Raw genomic sequence first — 20,888 nt, 5'->3', positions numbered from 1 at the left:
GCGGGGCTCGATCCCAGGACCCTGGGATCATGACCTGAGCCGAAAGCAGAGGCTTTAACCCACTGAGCCACCCAGGTGCCCCGATGGTTGGGTTCTTAACTCAGCAGCCCATGAGACAGATTCAAGTACTCCTCCTTTACCTGGAGATAAAGCGTTGTTTTCTAGGGCTGCTGTAACAAATTCCCCCAGACTGGGCGCTTTACACAGAGAAAGGTACAGTCTCACAGTGCTGGGGACCAGAAGGCCAACATCAAGGCCTTAGCAGGGTGGTTCTCACTGAGAGCCGTGACAGAAGGATCTAGTCCAGGCCTCCCTCCCTGGCTTTTGCACGGTCACCTTCTCCCAGGGTCTTCACACATCTTCCTTCTATGTATGTCCCCATCCCAATCTCCTTGTCTTACAAGACATTGGTCATATTATACAAGGGGCCACACTGAGGACCTCATTTTAACTTATGCCACCCAAAATATGTCTCTTTGGCATAAGGATTGATTTGCACTAATTTTTTTTCTTTTCTTTTTTTTTTAATTTTATTATCACTTTTTCATTGATTTGAAGTAGAAGTGACACACAATGTTACATCAGCTTCATGTACCCAACAAAGTGATCAATAATTCTACACATTATGCTACGTTCCCTGTAAATGTAGCTCCCATCTGTCACCAGAGTAGAGTTCAGTAGAGTTCACTATATTTTGAGCTGATTATTTTGAGCAATTGCAGACCCAGAAGCAGCTCTGAAAACAGACAACTTACCCTGAGGTAAGGGAAACAAACCTGCGGTTTAGAAAGGAAATTTACATTAGAAAGGGGACCTGTACCAGGAAGAGAGCCATTAGGAGAGAAAACTTTTTCACCTAGGAGACTTAGGGGCAAGGCAGGGTAAACTTTGCTCACCAACCCTCTGGGCGCCTGGGTGGCTCAGTTGGTTAAGTGTCTGCCTTGGGCTCAGGTTCTGATGCCAGGGTCCTGGGATGGAGTCCTGAGTCAGGCTCTGTGCTCAGCAGGGTGTCTGCTTCTCCCCTTGACCCTTCCTTCTCTTTCTCAAATAAACAAATAAAATCTTGAAGGAAACATACACACATACACACACACAAACACTTCCTTTTCTCACCCTCCTGCAAATTGCCTTCCTCCCTTTTGACATCCCAGACCCTTGTCCCTTGCCTTAGCTCAGGACGGTATAGAAGCCTCAAACATCTGGTCGCCTTTTGCATCTCACATCTTTGTGGGCTCCTGTACATACGTAATTATTTTTTTTTCTCTTGTTACTCTGTCTTTTATTATTGGGTGGTCTTAGCCAAGCAGAAGGGGAGAAGAAAATTATGTTTCCTTCCCTACAGTTTATTACCTCTTTAAAGACTCAATCTCTAAACAGGGGGTTGGACTTCAACTGATGATTTCTGGGGAGGATACAACTCAGCCCATAACAGCTCCTCAATACACCTCCCCCTAAAAGATAAAAATAACACTCACAGGGAGTGTTGACATTAGTCAGGGAAGCCAACAAAGGCTGTGTTGTCAACTTACTTCCTGCTCTTGGGAACTGGAACTCCGACCCACTGGGAGTTCTAAGAGACAAGTTCCCAGTGATGTAGGAAAGAACGTTAGGGATCAAAGCCAATGGCCAAGAAAGAATTCTTGAGACATCTTTGGTACAAAAAGGTGTTTTTATTAAAGCACAGGAACAGGAGCCATGGGCAGAAAGAGCTGCACTGGGTCATGAGGTGTGGCCCATTATATACTTTGAGGTTGGGAGGACGTTAGGGAGAGTGTAAGTCTCTAAGGAATTTTGGAAGCAAAGTTTCCAGAACCTCGAGGGAACTAGCTATTATTGGGAAAAGGTCATTTATTACCATCTAATAAAACCTTAGACATGAGACCCCTCAGATGTATATCAGTGGCCCATCTGCTTGGGGGATAACTGCCAACATGTATCTTGGGGGTGGGGGTTAGAGATAAAGGAAGTTTCCAAAAGAATTTTTTTTAATTTTTTTAAAGACTTTATTTATTTATTTGTCAGATAGAGATCACAGTAGGCAGAGAGGCAGGCAGAGAGAGAGAGAGAGGAGGAAGCAGGCTCCCTGCCGAGCAGAGAGCCCGATGCGGGGCTCGATCCCAGAACCCTGAGATCATGACCTAGAGCCGAAGGCAGAGGCTTATCCCACTGAGCCTCCCAGGTGCCCCTCCAAAAGAATTTTTATACATTAAAGTAGGCTTATAGGATCCTGCAGAGCAGGGGAAGGACTAGGATTGCCTTTTGCCCTTAACAAAGTGTCAACATAGAGGCAGTTGAGTCCCTAGAAGAAAGTCACTCTGCCTGTTTCAAGGACTTGTCAACAGGCTGCCCGTAGTAAGGAAATTTAATGATTTTTCTTCTGCCTTTGTTACCCATATCATTCAGCACACCAAGAATGACCCCAACTGAAGGCAGAGAACACTCTTATTTATGAAGCTAATAATTGGTAATATTCCCTTGTGGGACTACCTTACGGGGATGGTATATATCCTAAAGCCAAAATGCAACCCCCCCCCCAACAAAAAAAAGACGTGAGGCTTCAGGAAAATGAGAAAAAGCATTACTGATTTTAACAATCACTGATTTAAACACACTCATGGAGTCAGATCTGAAGCAGAAGCAAGAAGGCTGACAGGTAGAGGAGGTTTAAGGTCAATGGTTCCAGAAACCAGGCAGGAGCACGTAGCAGGGGAACACCAGTCTCATGCGTCTTGCTGGCCCGGTGACAAGGGCGTATTCCTGGTCCGGTCTGCTGCTAATGTCATTCTTGCAAATACGATGAATATTAATAAGTTTATACACAGAGTGAACCTTATTCAAATCCTAGGTGCAATGTTGATGTTCTAAGAACTAACAAGTTTAGGAAGCAATGAAATATTGTCCTTCCATCAGCCATCCTGATTCTGTGTGGTGCTATGAAGCCTGCTAAGATACTCAACGTTACAGTATTCAAATACTAGCCCTTAATGTTCACTGGTGTTTTCCAGCATACTTGCTTTTGGCTACAACTTTGCAAATACCACTGAAATACTTTTTTTAAACACTGTATTTAAAAATACTCAATATGACTTTCCCTTTGTAAACAAAAGAGTAATACGGAATAATTTACGACTTTAGGAATTTCCAAGAATTCCCAGGAATTCTGATTGCTTATCCCCAAATCCCGAAGATAAATATCTGTCAGGAACTTTTCTTTAAGATTTTATTTATTTATTTTATTTACTTATTTATTTTAGAGAGAGCAAAAGAGAGATAAGAGCGCGGGCAGAGGGAGAGAGCCCGACATGGGGCTTGAACCCACAACCCCAAGATCATGACCTGAAATCAAGAATCCTTTGCTTGACCAACAGGAACTTTCAGGAAACTTTACAGGCTAGTGGAGAGGTGCCCCCGTAGCCCTCCCGCTGTGGGCAGAGCCAGACTCGCTTCAGGAGGCAGAGCAAAGTCTGCTGACAGGGCTTGAGAGGTCAGCGGGGAGCAGCCAGGCGGGAAAGTGGGGCCTCAGAAGGGATGTGGCAGAGCACCAGCAGCATGACAAGCGCCTCAGGAGCACCAGGCACACGGGCCAGAGCTCCCCCATAGCCGGATACAACTGGGTGTCCCCACCAGGGCCACTGTCCCATCCTTCCCCTGAGGGGTGTCCCACATTGTTCTGAGGCCTGTACCTGTGAGGGTGTGTTCTGACGTCCGACAACTAAGCCACCACGTCAGATGGCCCCGCCAACCTGCTTCAGCCCAGTAATTCTGCCGCCATAAATTTAACATAAACGTGCTTGGCCCAAGGGGCTTGGCTTTGGCCGGCTCCAGGGAGGTCCTGCAGGCCAGGCCAGAAGCGACCATTCTCCCCTCATTTTATTTCCTTCCCATTGAAATCTTCTTCATCCAGTTCCTAAATAGTGTTCACAGAGGCTCTTTAATCCCTGGCACATGCCCCCACTTTGTGAAAGAGCATTCCCAGGGCCCAAGTCTGCACTGGGGCCCACCTGCCATCTTGGAACCTGCTTGAAAGGGCCTTTGGTGGAGCCCACTTATTTTTCCTGTGCTGAAAGATCCCCGCGGGAGGGTTTTAAATGAAGATTCCTTGAGCACACTCTCAGGAATGCTAGTTCTCAGGTAGGTGGCCAGGAAGCCTCATTCAGAGAAATGCCCTTCCCAAGGCCCACCCTTGGCAGTGCCTCCATTCACTCTTGGGGAAATTGGCAGCCATCACTCCACAGGGCCCCTCGGCCCTCCTCTGCCCTTCCCCTGGTCTGAGGAGTCTGTGCAACTACAGACTCATCAGAGGGACTCACCAGACTCATCTCAGGGACTTCCATTTCCCCGAGACAGGCCATTCCCCATCACTTGGATAACTGTGCTACGAGCTTTTATTGGCAAAAGACTTATTCCTAAGATCTCTTAACTCTGAAACTCAATGCATTGACCTTGGTCCAATTAGGAGACAGAAAGCTGATGGGATGGCAAGATGGGAAAGGAATCGCCTTGGTACAGATTGAGACCTTTCATATAAAGAATTGTCAAGTCATGACATGAGGGTAGCTATAAATATGTCATGAAGGGTGCCTGGGTGGCTGACTTGGTTGAACGTCTGACTTTTTTTTTTTTTTAAGATTTCATTTTATTATTTATTTGACAGACAGAGATCACAAGTAGGCAGAGATGCAGGCAGAGAGAGAGAGAGAGAGGAGGAAGCAGGCTCCCTGCTGAGCAGAGAGCCCGATTCGGAGCTTGATCCCAGGACCCTGGGATTATGACCTGAGTCGAAGGCAGAGGCTTTAACCCACTGAGCCACCCAGGCGCCCCTGAACGTCTGACTCTTGATTTCGGTTCCAGTCATGATCTCAGGGTTGTGAGATCGAGTCCCACAGCAGGCTCTGTGCTTGGGATGGAATCCGCTGGGGATTCTATCTCTCCATCTCTTCCTCTGCCCCTCCCCCTGTTCACTTGTTCTCTCTCAAATAAATAAATAAAATCTTAAAAAAAATACATGTAATGAGAACTGTAAGGATATCCCAAGGGAACCCAAGGAAGGACACACCTCCCCAAGTCTAGGATTCCAACTTCGTCGGAGAAGGTAGGGTTGTAGATACGTGGGTGACGGAGAAGCTCACCACAGACAAGGAACAAGTGGGAAGCAGCCTTCCAGGGTGCGAGCAGATGGCGGGCACAGAGGGGTCACAGTGCTTGGAGTCCACGCACAGGCAAAGTGGTGCCAGGCCTGCCGTTTGCATGGGGTCTGCATGGGGAGGGTTCCAGGAAGATGACCAGCAGGTCATGCCAGCTGGTCAAATTGCCAGGGGTATGTGTGCTCTGGGCCTAGGGCTGGGGCAGAGAACCCCCACATATCCCCCCACAACCACATTTCTGACCCACATGCAGCAGGAACCAGAAAAACAGCAAAATGCAGTGCCTGGACCCAGAAAGAGAAGCCCCTTCCTCCCACCCCTACCCTCCAGCAGCACCCTCAGCTGACAAAGCTTGCCATTGTGCTCAGGGTAAAAGTGAAACGCCCCCTGAGGCCAACCAGGGAATGAAAAGGGAATGTGGAGCTGAGAAGAAATACGTTGATAATTGGCGGAGTCAAGAAACGAGGGAAGAACCCATGCCAGGCACCATGAAAGCTAACGAACCTAACATGATGACTTTTCCATCATAAGAACCCCACACCAATCTATTATATTAGGAAAATCAGGGATGGAAGTGAGGATCTTTTCAAAGCAGGCACTGTTTGTTTGTTTTTAAAGATTTTATTTATTTATTTATTTAAGAGAGAGGACAGAGTGAGAGAGAGAGAGAGAGAGAGAGAGCGAGAGAGAGAGAGAGCACAAGTAGGGTGAGGGGCAGAGGGGAAGCAGGATCCCTGCGAACAAGGACCTCAATTCTGGAATCCAGGGACTCGATCCTAGGACCCTGGGATCATGACCTGAGCTGAAGGCAGACACTTAACCAACTGAGTCACCCAGGTATTCCACATGCACTGGTTTAAAATGGGTTCTCCAGGGGCGCCTGGGTGGCTCAGTCATTAAGCGTTTGACTTCGGTTCAGGTCATGATCCTGGGGTCCTGGGATCGAGCCCCACATCGGGTTCCCTGCTCGGCGGGAAGCCTGCTTCTCCCTCTCCCACTCCCCCTGCTTGTGTTCCTGCTCTCGCTATCTCTTTCTCTGTCAAAGAAATAAATAAAATCTTTTAATAAAATAAAAATAAAAAATAAAATAAAATGGGTTCTCCAGGGGTGCCTGGGTGGTCCTGGGATTGAGCCCCATATTGGGCTCCCTGCTCAGCGGGGAGTCTGCTTTTCCCTCTGCCCTTCACCCGACTCATGCTCTCTCTCTCTCTTTCTCTGCACTCCCTCTTTCAAATACATAAATAAAATCTTTTTAAAAAATAAAAATTTTTAAAAATAAATAAAATAAAATGGGTTCTCTAGCAGCTGTGACAAGTTTAGAAGATTACACGTGTACTTAGGGTTGTAAGGAAAAAGTATGAAAACATATTTTTCTCTCTCAGGTGGAGAATATCATATCTCTCTCCCTGCCCACCCCTACACACACACACACGCGCGCGCGCGCACACACACACACACAGGCCAGGAAAGAAAGCCTGCGCTTAGCATTAGGAAATCTGCTACCCTCTCAGGGGAACGAGCAGCACATCCAGGAGCCCCTGAGTCACACTGTTCTTCCATCTGAAAGGCAGGTCAGGCTTCAAACACTAAACAGCTGAACTCCGAGGTCAAACATACATGTTAGGCAGCCTTTGGTTTCAAGTAGCAGAATACTTGATTAAGAATGCTCTGAAAACTAGAAGTCGGAAGGCAGGTTGTCACAGACCTAATTCTGTGACTCAGCCATGTCAGAGTGCTGGGTCAATGTCTCTTGATATTTTCTTGCCTTTTTCCTTCTGGTCACAAAACGGCTGCAGGAACTCAAACCCTCAGATCCTCACATATCGCTCAAAACTGACAGGATAGGAACAAAGGGTGCCTTCTCTTTTATGCTGCTCTCTTTTTTTATGGGGCAGGATCTTACCCTGGAAACCCCAGCTGACATCCCATGACATCTCATTAGCCAGGACTGCAAGGTCACATGCTCACACACCTCCACACCAGGTGCTGGCCAAGGAACTGGCCTTGTCTTGACTAGCCGACACTAATCATAATTCATGCCTGGGACACGGGCACATTTACCCCAAAGGGAAACAGAGACGAATAGGAATAAGGAAATGATCGGTGCCAGAACGCTGTCAACAAGGCTCAGAGAACCTTGTATTACACCTTCTCCTTCCTGGGCTGCAGATGGGTTAAAAGTGTAATTACACATGAATAGTAAACATTATATTTTAAAAACGGAGTTTTTAAAATGGAGGAAAATACTGTTGTCCAAGATTAGAAAGGCAGCTTCATTTTGGAATGCAGATGAACCCTTACCAAGTTACAACAAGTCGTTCATGGAACGGCTTTGAGTTGGATGCTTCAGTCAATTCAAAAAAAAAAAAAAAAAATCATCCTTAATTCTCCAACAAATTTCAAGAATTGTCCCCAGAGCAGAAACGAGAGGCAGGAAAGACAGAGATAAGTGAGCTTGTGAGGTGTCCTCCTGTGGGGCCCCTGAATTCCTCTGAGATTGGAGTCCCTGCCACTGCCTGCCTGGTTAGGGGAGAAAAAGCTCAAAAAACTAGGTCTCTGCTGTCCTCTGTTTAAACAGGGGCTTACAGAATGTCTTCATCCTTCCCGGAGGAGGCCGCAGTGAAGACTTGACCCCATGCCTCTCCCACCGTGTTCTTTACCCCTCTACTTCTTTCCCTTAAAGAACTCACTCTGCCCTGCCTTGTTTGCTTTTTCTTATTAGCATCAGTCATTAGCATTTTCCTGTCAGTCCGGAGACACAGCTCTCCTCCTGAGCCCCAGGCACCCGCAGCATGAGCAGTGACACTGGTGTCCCTTCTGCCCAGCAGGACATTGGCACTGGCCCTTCTCATTGTCCTGCCCTGACACATGGCAGAGTGTCATCTTAGAACCTTCCTGCAGCTCTCTCTCCATTTACATAGTGACCCAGGGCCCCGCTCATAATTAGGAACCCTGCGGCCATCGCACACAGGACGCTGGCAGAGAGGCAAAGCAATTTAGGAAAAAAGCAAGGATTTTGAAGTCAAGCAAATCTGGGCTCCAAGTCCCGGCTCTGCCTCTTACTAAACAGGGATGTGGGAGTTGGAAGCTTCTTGACGTTCTTTGCTACTCCCCCTATTGAGAGACGGAATCTAATCCCCTCTCTTTAAGCGCATGCGGGCTTCAGGGATTTGCCAATCCATGGGATATGTCCCAGATGTGACAATCTGGGACTTCTGAGGCCAGACTTGTAGGCCTTTGTAACCTCTGCCTCGGGGGAAAGCAGGTACCAAGCAAAAGTCTGGCTATCCCACACGCCCCCAAGCCAGCAAGATGGAGAAGGAAGCTGTAAGGAGTGTGTGAGATCAGCCCAGCCCAGGTACCCAGGAGTGGGAGAAGTTACCTTGGCTTTTCTAGCCACAGTGAATGCAATGTGAAGAAGAACCAGCGACTCTAAGAGCCAGACGAGTTCCTCTGGGCCACCTCCAGTCATTTGAGCCTCGCTGGGAGTTCACTACCGTGGAGCAGAGAGTAGCCACCCCACTTCTAACCCACAAACTCCCAAACACAACAGAAAGGCTATCGTCCCATGCAGTTAGATCTGGAGCATAGATTTTGCTACAACAGGTCATGCCAGAAAAAGACTCACTGGGCATATCCTCAATCCTTCTGGGTCTCCATTTCCTTATCTGTAAAATGGGACCAAGGATAGCATCTAATTTACCTGTAGGACCTGTCTCTCATGGATTCAATGATGGTCCTCAAAGCGCAGCCTCGTGCTGAGCCCAGGGTAATCAATGATTTAAGAGTGTTAAACACTTGTTTTGTTTTGGTTTCTTAAGATTTTATTTATTTATTAGAGAATGAGGGATAGAGAGAGAGAGCACGCGCGCGAGTGAAGGGAGAAGCAGACTCCCCGTTGAGCAGGAAGCCCAACAGAAGGCTCTCCAGAGACTCTGGAGATCATGACCTGAGCCAAAGGCAGATGCTTAACCCACTGAGCCACAGAGGTGCCCCAACATTGATCCCCTTGTTGTAAGATAAAAATATATTTTTGGCAGTCATAGGTAAGCTCCCAAGTAGGAGGCTGTTAACCATGGCTGATAATGCATCTTATCACTGGGAGCTAATTGAGAGAATTATTCATGGATATCTCTCAGATGCCAAGCAAAGCCCATAGAATCAGCCTAATGTGTGCTTCCCAGGAAGGTGGCTCAGTTCATAAGAGACCTTCTAGGCTGAACTAGAAAATGAGAGCAAGTTCTTGTGGTTTATAGCCCTGGCAACAAGTCTGGAGATGCAAGAGGTCTGGAGAATGGAAATATGAAGGAAGTAGCATCATCTATGACTTCCAACCGCCAAAATACTGGTTATTGTGAGGGTTAATTTATGTCTCAACTTGGATGACCCAGATACATGGTCAGACATCCTTCTGGATGTTTCTTGGAAGGTGTTTGTTGGATGAGGTTATCCATAAGTGGACTTCAAGACAATTAGATTGTTCTTGGTAATATGGTGGGCCTCATCATGTCAGTTGAAGGTCTGAATAGAACAAAGACTGACTTCCCTTGAGCAGGAAGGAATTCTACCAGAAGATTGCCTTTGGACTTGAACTGCAACACTGGCCCTTCCCTAGCTCTCCAGATTGCTGGCCCACACTACAGATTTTGGACTTACCAGCCTCCATTACCATGTCAGCCAATTCCTTGACCTCTTCATTTCCATCTCTCTCTCCCCCTCTCTCTCTCTCTGCCCATCTGTCTCTCTCTGTCTCTCAATCTAGATACATAGATAAATCTGATACATGTAGTGTATATTATACATTCTACATATGTACATTGGTTCCGTTTCTTTGGAGCTAATACAATAATCAATCCCAGCCATCTGATTGCAAAGTGAGGTTTGTCTCATCATGGGTAATCCGTATGAACTCAGGATAACCTTGAACACCAAACTACAGAACTCAGGAGGTGTTTAGAGATCCTTGGGGCTTGAGACCAACCTTGCCATTTTCTCATGACTTGGTAAGAAAACGATGGATAGCCATCATTTCTTGTTGATAGGATTATAAGCTCGATATATCACAGATTGAACAAGATTTGTTGTGGGCAGTGGAGGTCTTCAATTCTCTATATTCATTTTACAAAGGTTGGATATACCAACTCTGTGCCATGCAGGGAGTTAGGCATTGGAAATATCGGGAGCTAAGCATTGAAAATATGGAGGGAATAAAGCAAGCATCCCCACCCTCTCAGAACTTACACTGGAGAAAACAGGGGTTGGATGCAAGGGAAGACAGGTGGGTCCATGGCCAGGTGAACAGCTATTCCCAGCCAGCAATGATGGAGTCCGTACCATTTCAAGGAAGTTTTCTGGTAGGCCACCAGGGGGCTTCAGGATATTTTTATCTTTACTCTTATGGATATGACTTCATTTAGTACTACTACTACTACTACTATTTGCTTGTGACATCTGCTTTTCATACATTTGGATGAATGAAGCTAGAAAGAATTAGAGGAGCAGGTGGTTGTGAATAACCACCAGCAGGTCCCCCACAGACATTGACAGGCTCCAACAAGGAAGCATGGCTCTTCAGATGAAAGTTAGCAAAGGTAAGTCTGGACATAAGAAACCCCACCCCAGGGGCGACCTGGATGGCTCAGTCACTTAAGCATCTGCCTTTGGCTCAGGTCATGATTCCAGAGTCCTGGGATAAAGTCCTGAATTGGGCTCCCTGCTCAGCAGGGACTCTGCTTCTCCCTTTCCCCATACACATGTACTTTCTTTCTTTTTTCCTTTCTTTCCTTTCCTTTCTTTCCTCTCCTTCCTTCCTCCCTCCTTCCCTCCCTCCCTCCCTTCCTTCCTTCCTTCCTTCCTTCCTTCCTTCCTTCCTTCCTTCCTCTCTTGGAGAGAGAGAGCACACATAGGGGGAAGGGCAGAGAGAGATAGAGAATATTAAGCAGACTCTAAGCTAAGCATGGAGGCCCTGGTACTTGTCCTTTTCATCACATTTCCCATGCCACCCCCCGCCCCGAGCCAATCTCTTATTCAGTAGGTGATCATTCTTCCCCTGCAATACATTCCCTCCCAGCCCTCCCCACTGCAGCTGCCCTTGTTCAGCACCTTGGCATCTACCACCAAGATCATGACAACAGAATCCAAACTGGTCCTCATCCCTCTAATCCAGCCTCCCCTTCTCCAGAAGAGAAATGTCTAGACACAAGTCTGACCATTTCTGTCCCTTGTCAAAATCCTTCATGCAAAGTTCATGGTAAGTTCCATCCTAGGCCTAGCTGACAAGGGGCTCTGTGATTTGGTCCCTATTGCCTTTTCCAATTTTATGTCCTCCCCAATCCACTCATACCCTTCCTTCTGGCCCATATGACCTATCACAGAGTACCTACCTGACTGTGGTGGCCTTTGGGGCAAAGTCTATGCCTAGGATATCTGCACATTCACAATACTTCTCTCAGTGCCTGATACCTCATCAGTGTGCAATACATTGTAGAATGGATGAATCAGTGAATCAATGAATGAGTAAATGAATGAATGAATAATATACTGAGGATGCAAAGGCAAAAGTAACCAATTCAATCTGGGGAGGTCCAAGAAACCTTTGCCAAGTACATGATGTTTGAAGCAATCTGGAAGCATAGGTGTAAACAGCCCTTCAGGCAGCAAGAATAGCCCATGGAAAGGATTGGAGACTTGAGAAAATATAGCATATTCTAGAAGTTTCTGTGGTTTAATACACAGGTGAAAATGGCAAAGTCAAGGCAGAAAATGTGTTCAGAAGGCAGACACTATCAGCCCTTCCATGGCGGGTAGGGACTGTAGTCTCAGATGCTAGTAGGGCTTGTGTAAGCAACAAAGACACATGCAGAAGACAGGGTTGTAGCCAACTTAGACTTCCTGTCCCGATGAAAAGATTTCCAAAATTAAGGTTACAACTGAACACTGACTTGTTGAAATAAAAGATGCCTACATGTCAGATTCTGTCTGCAAGCCACCAGTTCAGGTGATGAAAGGTGCTGGAAGAATTTTGAACCATGGAATCATATGACCAGCTGGCATTTGGGGAAGACCACTCTAGCAGAAGTTTCTAGGAAAGAGGAAGAATAGGGTGGGGTTAAAGGTAAAAAGAAACAAACGAAAAGACATGCAGTGAAGAGGTGATGAGGTTAGAACCAGGGCACTGGTGATGGGCATGGAGAGAAGAGACAGATTCCAGAGCTACACAGAACTTAGAATAAATGACAGTGGAAGAAGAAATGAAGTCACAGAGCAAAGATAATGATCATGACCTGATTTGTGGTGTACCCTTTCAAGGAGTCATGGTCTGTATATGTCCTTGAAGCCTGAGAAATTTAACCATTTGCACAGATCAACCCCCCCCCAAATATGTTGCCTTTAAAGGCCCAATCTTAAATTTAAAAAAAGATCCTATCTTCTGATAAATTACATTAGATGACAAGATAGCCAACTGTTCTCCAGCTTTCCTAAATGAATCACCATTTTGTCTGGTGAGACATCTCTTTGAAGCCACTCACTTCTCAACCTGGAGAAGCAAGAGTCAGGCCATAAGCATCATTGCAAACTGATGAGTGCATTGCCAGACATTTCCACCAGCTGGGTCACCTAGATAGCAACCATCACAGCCAACAAGACTGTGCTCTTCACCTCCTATAGATTAACAGCTTCATCTAAGCCCATCAGCCTGTATCCCTCACTGTTTGGTAGCTTTCTGTAAGACATGCTTAGCTGATTTTTATCATTCCACAAAACTTCTGCCAAAAGCAATAAAACTCTTTTGCTGACACAGTCTTCATATTTCTTGACATCAGTGAGCACTAGCAGACCCATGAGCAAACCCTGCGGTTTCAGGTCCAGGGCTGATCTGGGCAGGACAGGTATGGGGCTCATCTCTAGAATGACACCCAACCTGTCATAGAAACCCCCAAATGGAGGCTGTAGTCATCTGCCATCCAGGTGACCTTATTGCTCTGAAATGAAGGCCTACTCTCAAACATTACCCATTATCTGCTCTTAGAATTAAAAACCAAGGGATGGGTGCCTGGGTGGCTCATTGGTCAAGCATCCGACTCTTGGTTTCAGCTCAGGTCATGATCTCAGGGTCATGAGATCAAGCCATGCATGGGTTTCATGCTCAGCACCTGGGCTCCATTGCCCCTCTACCTCCCCCAATTCTCTCTCTCCTCTTCCTCTTAAATAAATAAATAAATAAGTAAATAAATAAAATCTTTAAAAAAGACAAGAATTAAAAACCAAGGGAACTGTAGCATGAAATATTGGTAACCATTCATATGCCATTAGTACCCGCCATCTACTATATATTCAGGGATCTTTCTGTAAGCACCCCCAATCCTGTGTCTTGGGTTTTCCCTGTCCACAGGAGCTCACTTCTGATTGCTCTCGATCATCTTCTCACTAATAGAGGCTGCTTTGGCAAGAAGAAATGTGTGCAGCTCTAGGGAAGAATGAAAATGCCAGGGATCTAACGTCTGTCCCTGTGAGTGGCATTCAACAATGATAGATGGGAGTTGGAGGATAAATACCCCAGCTCTCACCCCTTGAGTGGGACAAGTCTGAGGCATATTATACAGTCCACCAGAGGACTGCAGTTGCCTATAGTCATGGATGAACCTCAGAGGCCTACAGTAGTAATTTGATTATTAAGCTATCTTATACTGGCTTCCTTCCCTTCCCTGCCTTACTCAGTGTTAGCAGAGGACTTAGAGATCCTAACCCGTAAAAATATCCTATGCTTCCTTAGCTTGCTTCCTAAAACAACACCTTACATTCAAATCCTTAACTCTAGGTCTTCTTGTAGGGGAGCCCAAGCTAGGGCTATGAAGAATTTCTCATTGACCTTGGATCATTCCCAGCTCTCAAATTTTTGCATCCTAAATAACTAGTAAATGTGTACCTTTCTCTATCATTACTGAGTTCAAAGTCTTATCTTTCCCAAGCATGACACAGGAGTACCCCTTTAATTCATCTTCCTTTCTTTTTCCATGTCCACTTCCCATTTATCACCTCCACTGTTTCAGCATCATCTCTGTGAACTTCCAATCTTGTCGTTTCACTGGTTTAACCTTCTAATTTTTCCCATTGAGTAGAGGAAGGCTTCCAGACTCCATAGCTGATTTGGCTATATTCTCTGTGTTCAGCTCATCATATTCCCAGACCAAGAGTTTTGGAGTCAGAGCACCTCTGCTGAATGTTTTGTTTTTCCTGTACTGATACTTCTTTGTGATCCCACTGGTCTTCATCCATTAAGAGCCAGCTGGGAACGTGCTCTCCTCCAGCATTGTTTTAGAAAGCTTTGTCTTTCTCCGCCTTGTCATGTAGGTTTTATGGAATGTTGAGCATTTGTTTGATCTTTTGGTGCTAAACCTAGAGGAGGACTGAGCTCCAAAATGTCCAGCTGAATGATGCAAGAGACGAAGATTTCCCATGGAGAGTTTCAGAACGGACTTCACAAGATAAGCATTTCTCCATGGGGAGCAAAGTTCAGAGCAGCAGGCTGTCAAGATTCACCCCTGATAATGAATAAGAAGGTCACACTAATAGGAGAAATCTGACCTTGGGAGAGAGTTGTAAAATACTTCTGTGGGTAAGGGTTTTTTTTTTTTCTTTTCTCCCCCCCCCATGATTTCTTTAAAAACATGGTAGGAAGGATCTATCCTTTGCTCCTAGAATGTGGCAGACTTCATAATGTCAACAAAAATACTCTTAAGACTTTGTCATCAGTCAGTTCTTCCTTCTTTTGTTACCTCAGGATCCAAAGGACACTGGTTTCTGAACAAAGTGTCCTGAAAGATTTCACGGGGACATGTGTGTATTCCTATAGGCACACTTATCACTTTTCATTGACTCATCTCAATAAATCAGTGATGTATTCACCTCAGTTTTCCTGTCTATAAAATGGTGGGGGGGGTAGGAAAAACAAAAGCATCTAATCTCATTAGGGTATTTGGAGGATAAAATGAACTAACACATACAAAAACACTTAGAACACCACAAGGCACAGAAGGGCTATCACTTTCCTTTTTTCTTTATCATTAATAACACCATCATTGTCAATATCCCAGGCTTAGAAGGAAACTAGTCAACAGAGAATTATGTAATTTTCCCGAGGTCACAAAGTGGGAAGTATAATACACAGGAATCAGTACCCATGCTCATACCTGTCTGCTGCTTTGCCCCTCCAACCATCACCAAACCTGAAGCTCCCACCAAATACAATGGCCTTCCAGGCCTCTACATCTTTGCATCTGCAAGTCTGGCAAACTTCACTGATCCTTTAAGACTCAGCCTTTCTGTGTTCCTACAGAGCTATGGTATCTGGTTGATAACTGGATTATGAACTCGTTCAGAGCCTTTCCTGTGTCTTCTTTATCATTTTATCCTCAGCCCACAGAAGAGCACCTGGCATATGGTTAATCTCTAAATATACACTGAATAAATGTGTATACAAATACATACATATATGAAGATGTTGGATTCATTTAAGAAAATGAGACTTTTTTTTTTCCATTTAGGAAACTTGGTTGATACTTCCAAGAGCCCCAGGATTAAATTACTCCCATTCACACAATTTACCTTATGACTGAGTCCTGGTCAGAGGCAGGACTAGGGGAGGTTGGTGAGAAATGGAAAAAGGGGTTTATAGCCAGTCCTTCTAGAAGGCTCTATAATACATGTTTTCTACAGAAGAAGAGCTGTTTTCATGCATCTAATCATTTCTTCACTTATTCATGTGCTTATTCAATAATTATTTATTTCTTCTTTATTCAATAAATATTCAATATAAATTTATATATTCAAGTCCTTCTTGAATAGCTCTGCCCTTTCTAATTGTAGAAAAGTCTTAGTGGAAAAATAAAAGGGATGGACATGGAAGCTGTTCAAGATGGGGTCAAGTCCAGCACTTGGGTCTAGTATTGAACCTCTCTACACTTGAGCTTCCGAAGAATAGCTCCCACCTACTTGAGGCCAATGATGCACAGAAATGGTGCCAGTGTCTTCGTTCACCATCTTTTTCATCTTTACAAGTCTTCAAGCCTCCTCACCTCTCAAAGGATATAAGAAGATTCTAGAACTGAGGACACTTAGAACCAAACCAGGCAGGTAGCAGGCATTAGTCTGCTCCATTTCAGAAGGAACATCAACCAGGAAAGAAGCTGTGTCTCCAGCCCATCACCAGATGATCAGAGCCACCCAGTCCTGAGACCCAAACTCCTCCTGGAGAGCTGTAAATGGAATCAAACGAGCCCACTCATCTGCTCCACAGAATGATCCATCACTGGCCGTTGTCTCCCAGGCTGAACCTCTTCAGCACCTTGATATGTTTTGAGAAAACCCCCCTTTTCCCTCAACTTAGGTGGACAAAGAAAAGGATATTGACTTTTCAAGCCCCTCAGGGTTGCTTGAGGTCAGAGTTCACAACAATGGCACCCAATGTGGGATATGGGATAGCAGGAAGAGATTGCAGGCAGCAGAAATTCTCCCAAACCCAAAGTGGGCAACCCCACGGTGCTCATGGTCCTGGGCAAAGAAGAAGCCCAGGCAGTGCCTGCAGATACAGGGTCCAGGACCCATCCCTGCCCCTTGCCCACAAGTCCAAACCATCTACAAGAAGGTGTCCAGTGGACCACAAGGAACCGCCACTAGCCTTTGAGTACTATGTGCCAGGTACTGGGCAAGAAGCAATCCATACATCATATTTCATTCTCCTTAACAGCTCTATAAACCTGATATTACCATTTTTATAGGAGAGGGCCCTGAAGTTCAGAAAGAGCGAGGAACTTGCCTAAGTCTCCCAACACTATAGTATGTGACAGTGTTAGGAGTTGAACCCATGACTGTGTCATTCCACAGCACGTGCCCTCCACTGCGCCTTGTCATCTCCCAGATAACTCCATCAGCCCAGGACTCCAGTCCAAACGGGCAGTTATCAATTGTTGACTAGAACATGGCAGGCCTTCAAGAAATGATAGCTGCCATTGTTATTGCTATTGTTTTAATAATAATTATTATTATTACAATTTATTACCAGTCACAGTTAATAATGCAGAGTATTCAGGCTTTCACTTGTACCAGAACCTAATTAAAACTCATTCTCCATCCATGAAGACTAAGATAAGAGGGAAGACAATCTCAACCCAAACAGTGGCTTGAGGGCTGAGCCTTGTTGGAACATCTCCTCTCATGCAAAGAGATACAAGATTATTTTTTAGGAGCGAAACAGCAAGCTATAATCCTGCAGTCATGGGGCAGTCTGCATGAGGGAACACTCTTAGAGATCTTAGTTTTCATTAAGAATCAATAGATCTGGGGTGCCTGGGTGGCTCAGTGGGTTAAGGCTCAGGTCATGATCTCAGGGTCCTGGGATCGAGCCCCACTTTGGGCTCTCTGCTCAGTGGGGAGCCTGCTTCCCACACCCCCCACCCCGCCTGCCTCTCTGCCTACTTGTGATCTCTCTCTCTCTCTCTCGGTCAAATAAATAAATAAAATCTTTAAAAAAAAAAAAAAGAATCTACAGATCACACAGCAGTACAGGCCTCTAGATGGTCTAGTTTCCAGACCCTCGGTGACCACAAACAAGCCACAGGCTCACTGAAAGAAGAGGATTTATCTGATGGCATTCGGAGACAGCCTGCATGGCCTGAGGTTAGGGTAGCACTAGCATAAGACAATGGTGTCTTATCGAGACTTTTCCAGGGAACATTCACATCTGTGAGAATATGAAGTCCAAGCCAACTTAGCCATCTTGTTTCCTTCTCCTAGTGTGGAGCCCGGCCCCTGACGGACACTCAGTGAATGCTGGTACAAAGTAAACGAATGACTAGAACCACTACTGGGTGCCCCAATATACTAAAACAGCCATTAATCAGATGAAAGGCAGGTCTGGCCTACTTCTCTGGGAGGGCCTGAGGTGAGGGAGGGAAGCAGACAATTCTACTGCTGTCCTATCAGTACTGTGAGGAGAAGGGATCCCAGGGGGTGGCTTTGAAAGAATAAAAGAGGGAGTCCACAGGCCCAGAAGGTCAAGAAAGTTTCCAGAACAAGACGAGGCACCACCTGGGAGGGTACGTATGAGTTAGAAGAAGAAGACATGCCAGGCAGAAGCAAAGGAACACAATGGATCACAGAGAATATGAAAAACATGTGAGTGGCCCCAATGGGCTAGAGCATAGTGTGGGAGAGAGAGAGAGAGAGAAGCTAGGGGTGAGGCTGAAAACACAGAAGGCAGATCACCAGTCCTATAGGGGAACTCCGTTCGTATCTAAAGCAGCACTTTGCAGTGTGTTCTCTAGAAGTGTAGGGTTTTTTGTTTTGTTTTGTTTTTTGAGATGCTGGGCCAGGAAAGGGTTCTGCGATTAAATAGACTGGGGAACCACTTCTCTAACAGCCTCCCCACAAAGCGTCTTTTACACACAGGCCTTGAGGAGGCCTGTGACCAAGGCCGCTGTTTACGCTGGCTTACCTCCAACTCTCAGGAAGAAGGCATCTGACCACAAAAGCCTTATATTTTCCCTGCAACCCTTAGAGAGGGGCCCAGAGTACACATTGAGAAATGGCCTCCAAAGATATTCAAGAGTGACCGCCATGTTTTAATCCAAGGAATGAGATGATTGTTTATCTTTTAGAAATGATCACTGACCATCGTAAAGAAGGAACTGGGGTCAGAATACAGGATCCGAAGCCATCCTCTCTCTGAGGATAAACAGGAAAAGCTGGACAAAATAAAACTACAACAACAGCAGCAACAAAATATCTTCTTGAGGACATCCAAGAACTAACGAGGAAGGAAACAATTAGGGGCCAAGAGAGAAATGGGGAGAGATGGGGTCAGCATTTAGGAACATCTTTTCCCGGGGCTGGGGACATGAACAAGGAGATATGCACTGATTTCAGAGGATGCTGTGAAGCCCCACACTGGCTATTCATGTGGGGAAAAAACAAAAGCAAAAACCCTGACCTTACTTCATAGCATATACAAAAATTCCCAGTGAATTATAGCTCTAAATGTGAAAAGCAACACAGTAATTAATCTTAATGACTTCAGGGTAGAGGAATGTTTCTTTAAAAGTCAGAAAAGGCACTAGCCATTAGGAAGAGGTTTGGGTTGTTATATGACTGTGTTAAAATCAAGAGCTTTTATTTTCTTTAGGTTATTTATTTATTTGAGAGAGAGAAAGAGAGAGGGCTGGGGGAAGGGGCACAGGAAGAGGGAGAGAGAGAGAATCTCAAGCAGACTCCCCACTGAGGACAGAGCCTGACATGGGGCTCGATCCCACGACCCTGGGACCGTGAGCTGAGCCAAAATCAAGATTTGGACATTCACTGACGGAGCCACCCAAAATCAAGAACATTTTGTTCATCCAGAGACATACTTAAGAGAGTGAAAAGGGAAGAGGGGAGGAAATGTATTTGCAACCCAAACAGTTGACAGAGGGCTTATATCCAGACTATAGAAAGAACTTCTGCAAATCCATCTCCCCCAAAAGATAGTCAAACCAACAGGAAAAAAAGAAAGTCCAATAGGAACTTCAAAGGAAAGGTCTCCCAAATGGACAACAAATAAATGAAAATGTACCCAATCTCATTAGTCATCAGAACTGCCAATTAAAACAACAATAAAATATCACATCACTAGCATGACTAAAACTGGAAAGGCCAACTACCCCAACAAGGCTATGAAGTAACAGGAGCTCTCTTATGCGACAGGTGGGATTTTAAATGGCTATAAGAAGTTTAGAAAACTGGAATCAGCTACTAAGGTTGAAGAGATGCATGCCCCCCCCCCACAAAAAAAATCATGAACTCCTCTCTGAGAACAAAAGCCCACATAAAAACGGGCACTCAGTACACTAGGAGGAGGTACACTAGGAGACTTGCACAAAACCGTTTATACCTATAGTATTCATAATGGCTTCAAGCCAGAAACAACCTACAGGATGACCCACAGAAGAATGGATACATAAAATCACAGCACCTTTGTGCAATAGAATGCTAAACCACGGGGCGTGCAAAGCATGTATAAACTTCATGGCTGTGACGTTGAGCCAAAGGAATGAAACACAAAATGCATACCATACAAGTCTGTTTATAGGATATTAAAGGGAAAGGCAAAACCCAACCATAGTGTCAAAATTCAGAGTAGTGGGAACGAAGGGAGAGCATCATGATGGGGGGAGCATATGCAGAAGGGTTTCTGGGGTGCTGGTATGTTATGTTTGTACAACCAAGTGGTGCTAACTGTTGGAGCCATGCATTATGCTCTGAGACCTATTTTGGTATAAGTTAAATGCGAAAATAAAACAGGAGATTTTTAAAAAGGATTGGAGGAGAGGGGAGCCTGGAATCAGAAGGAAGCTGCCACCAACTAGACAAAAAAGTGATAAAGCAGAGACAGTTAGAAAGTGGAGGAGGGGGGTGCCTGGGTGGCTCAGTGGGTTAAAGCCTCTGCCTTCAGTTCAGGTCATGATCCCAGGGTCCTGGGATCGAGTCCCGCATCGGGTTCTCTGCTCAGTGAGGAGCCTGCTTCCCTCTCTCTCTCTGTCTGCCTCTCTGCCTACTTGTGATCTCTGTCTGTCAAATAAATAAATAAAATCTTAAATCTTAAAAAAAGAAAAAAAGAAAGTGGAGGAGGGCGTGGACCACAGGAACTTCTGACTCAAACAGTTAAGTTTGGAGAGAACTGGCATAATTTCAGAAGATTTAACTCATCAAGTA

This window comes from Enhydra lutris, unplaced genomic scaffold, assembly GCF_002288905.1.
Source record: "Enhydra lutris kenyoni isolate GAN:26980312 unplaced genomic scaffold, ASM228890v2 scaffoldscaffold29, whole genome shotgun sequence".
Lineage (NCBI taxonomy): Eukaryota > Metazoa > Chordata > Mammalia > Carnivora > Mustelidae > Enhydra > Enhydra lutris.
This window is presented reverse-complemented; position numbering follows the sequence as displayed.